Consider the following 4380-nt stretch of genomic DNA (forward strand, 5'->3'; position numbering starts at 1 on the left):
TCAAGACAAAGGAGATGATTGCGGACTACAGGAAAAAGAGGACGGAGCACGCCCCCATTCTCATCGACAGTGCTGTAGTGGAGCAGGTTGAGAGCTTCAAGTTCCTTGGTGTCTACATCAACAAGCAAACATGGTCCAAGCACGCCAAGACAGTCGTGAAGAGGGCACGACAAAACCTATTCCCCCCTCAGGAGACTGAAAAGATTTGGCATGGTTCCTCAGATCCTCAAAAGGTTCTACAGCTGCACCATTGAGAGCATCCTGCCTGGTTGCATCACTGTCTGGTACGGCAATTGCTCGGCCTCCGACCGCATGGCACTACAGAGGGTAGTGCGCACGGCCCAGTACATTACTGGGGCCAAGCTTCCTGCCATCCAGGACCTCTACACCAGGCGGTGTCAGAGGAAGGCCCTAAAAATGGTCAAAGACTCCAGCCACACAAGTCATAGACTGTTCTTTCTGCTACCGCACGGCAAGCGGTACTGGAGCACCAAGTCTAGGTCCAAGAGGCTTCTACCCCCAAGATATAAGACTCCTAAACATCTCATTTTTATTTTACCTTTATTTATCTAGGCAAGTCAGATAATTAAGACAAATTCTTATTTTCAATGACGGCCTAGGAACCATGGGTTAACTGCCTTGTTCAGGGGCAGAACAACATATCTTTACCTTGTCAGCTCGGGGGATTCGATCTTGCAACCTTTCGGTTACTAGTTCAACGCTCTAACCACTAGGCTCCCTGCCGAGCAATGGACATTAGACTGGTAGAAATCTGTCCTTCGGTCTGATGATTCCAAATTAGATGTTTGGTTCCAACCGCCATGTCCTTGTGAGACGCAGAGTAGGTGAATGGATGATCTCTGCATGTGTGGTTCCCACCATGAAGCATGGAGGTGGTGGTGTGATGGATGGGGGTGCTTTGCTGTGACACTATCMGTGATTTATTRAGAATTCAAGGTACACTTCACCAGCATGGCTACCACAGAATTCTGAAGAAACATGCCACCCCATCTGGTTTGCGCTTAGTGGGACTATCATCTGTTTTTCACCAGGACAATGATTCAACACACKTCAAGGCTGTGTAAGGGCTATTTTACCAAAGAGAGTGATGGTGTGCTGCATCAGATGACCTGGCCTCCACAATCACCCAACCTCAACCCAATTGAGATGGTTTGGGATGAGTTGAACCACAGAGTGAAGGAAAAGCAGCCAACAAGTGCTCAGTATATGTGGGAACTCCTTCAAGACTGTTGGAAAAGCATTCCAGGATAAGCTGGTTGGCAAAATTCCAAGAATGTGCAAAGTTGTCATCAAGGCAAAGGGTGGCTACTTTGAAGAATCTAAAATATATTTTGATTTAACACTTTTTTGGTTACTACATTATTCCATTTGTTATTTCATAGTTGATGTCTTCACTATTATTCTACAATGTAGAAAACAGTAAAAAGTACAAAAAAACAACCTTGAATTAGTGTGTCCAAACTTTTGACTGGTACTGTATATCTTACCGTCCCAGGGAAGACAAGACACCCTCAATGTCAATTATTTTAGAAAAAGACCAAAAGTATTTGGGTGTAATTGTAATGTTGCAATATTTCATAGGCTACCACGGGTGGCGCACCAACCTCCAGGCAATTCTTAAAGGGGCGGTGTTGTATTTTGAGACAGGCCTACATTGTCTGATGCTCTATGGGGAAGAAAGATAGTAATGCATTTTATTTGTGTGTTAGACTTTCTATTTTTTTTGTGTGTGTGGGGGGGGGGGGGTCTTGAGCTTTCGGACAAGTAAAAAACAAAGATAAATAATATTTCCTACTTGCTAAAAAAGTTAAGCCTTGATATCTTTCTATATTTTTCTCTCTGCATTGCTGGGAATGGCCATAAGTAAGCATGTCACTGTTAGTCTACACCTGTTGTTTACAAAGCATGTGACAAATAAAAAGTGATTGATTATCTATTATTCCTAACTCTCAACAGGAAATTGAGATATTGACTGAGTTCCCACAAAAAAATCTATATAAAATATAAATGGTGTAGAATCTTCAGATTTAGATTATCTGCAGCGCCACTTAGTGGTCGACTGAGGGTAGCCGCTTTGGCTGACTCAAATTTGGAACGTTTGTATGAGACGTGCGTGATGATGTCTTATTTGGCAGCCAGATAACACATTACAATTAAATATTTATCGGAAGTTAAACTAAGGGGCAATAGAAGCCATGCATTTATTTATGGAACAATGGATTGGTAACACTTCTTAAGCTAGCTACACCCTTGAACACTAGCAACTGAAATACGCCCCGGCGTAACGTTAGTGTTGCTAGCTAACTAGCTACGTCAGTACAAGCTAACAACAACACAAGAGGTTGTACTGATAGGGCCTTGTCAAAAACCAGCTGGCAAATTATTGCAACACCTCATTCTGAGGGTACCCTGCATTTGGTACATCAATGTCAGAAACGTTACACAATCATGTGCGAGTTAACGTTAGCTAGCTAGTTGACTGTTTTGAGAAAGCGTTCAACGAGGAACCCGGAAGGACACCACTGATACATGTTTGCCAACTTTCCATTTCAAACAGGGGCCTGATGAAAGACAACTCGCCGTTAATCTAGCCTATTTGCCTGTCAGAGGTGGTACATTACACAATATTTAGCTAACGTTAGCGATGTTACATAGCTATGTAAGAGGTGGCCCGGCATTAGCTTAACAAATTATGGATGGCTTGAAAACTTGAAAGCGACTGACCATTTACAGAAAGTTGACATACACATCTCACTCACCGGCACTGATCATATTCGTTTCAATGCATTGGTGTTAACAGGGTTTAGTGATGTTAGTTAGCTAACATTAATCAATAACAGTAAGTAAAACACCCATGTTAACTAGCTAGAACAAATCATCTTTATAGCTAGCTAATTATCTACCAGTTAGATAAGTACCGACACAATCTAGCTAGTGATTTTCAACATAAAGTCGAGCGTAAATACACCTTCAATATACAAACAATGTACGATAAACCACGTAGCTAACGTTAGCTAGCTGTTTTGAAAAGCAATATAGACAAACACTTGCCCAGGCCCAATAATCGAGGTTTGCCAGCTAGCTAGTATCGCTAACGCTAGTTCAGGCAAACTGACTACCTTGTACATATCTCGTTGTTTTCTTTATTACTAGGTAACTTACTATCATGGCTGAGTTTGCATGTTTAATAGCGCGCTAGCTAGCTACATTATCTGGCAAACGTTACAGTAACTAACTGGCTAAAAACTGCACAGTTGTTAGCTAGGTATTGCGTTCTCAAAACATTTTTCACCTATAGAAAAGTGGCAGGACGTCTTACAAGCGACCATCACGACTGAACAAAATAACGTAAATACTCACTAAATAATTTATTCCAGGATGAGCAGGAACATTAGATAATCCTTCAAAAAAATCCAGAATTTGGCACGACACTGTAATCGAAAATATCGTCGGAAACAAAACATTTCAGAAATTAACATTAAAATTCAAGATGCGGCTAGCACAGGAGCGAGGAGAAAGGCGTAGCACTGCCATCCAGAAGAAATAGACCCAAGGAATACTCCAGCCATTCTCGACATTCGGCATCAATCATGTCCAATAGTTTAGGATTAAACAAGATATTAAGTCCGTTTTGACAATGAAATTAAGTTAACTGATGATTTCGAGAAATAAAACCATTAATTCCTTACTTTGTAAAAAATTATCGGATGTACACACAGTAGTGCTGCATAAACAAACCTCTAAAGCGCTTCCTAAGAATTCAACGACAGTTGATAGATCTACGCTCTTCTGCAGTCACACTCGGATGAACGCAAGTGAAGAGCAGCAAATATCGTGCTATAAGTCTATCTGCATAAAGATGGCATGTGAGCACAAAGGACTAATCTATACGGCAATACTACATTGACTCTCACACTTCTCTTTTTTCCCAAGTACAATTTGAACAGTTGTTCAGACACCGGTTTACGGTCGACCTATCTATGGCCCAGGTTGATGTGCGGTAGCTATGGTTCTAAGGTCTTGTAAAGTTAAATCGATACACGCTATCAAACGATATATCTAGAAATCCGGTTTCCCGGTCGACCTATCTATGGCACAAGTTGATGTGCGGTAGCTATGGTTCTAAGGTATTGTAGTTAATCCATAACACGCTATCAAACGATATATCTAGAAATCTGGGCACCGAGGGTAATACAGAAATCTGAGAATATAAACGACATTATTTGTCTAATCTCAGCTGTAAAGACACCTCTGCTGATGTCATGTTCAAAACATAAATATTTTTAATCATACAAAAAAATAAAGGAAGCAAAACTACCAGCTGCAAGACTTTCTCTCTCTCTCACACACAGCACACAC

This window comes from Salvelinus sp. IW2-2015, linkage group LG8 (assembly GCF_002910315.2).
Source record: "Salvelinus sp. IW2-2015 linkage group LG8, ASM291031v2, whole genome shotgun sequence".
NCBI classification, from domain to species: domain Eukaryota; kingdom Metazoa; phylum Chordata; class Actinopteri; order Salmoniformes; family Salmonidae; genus Salvelinus; species Salvelinus sp. IW2-2015.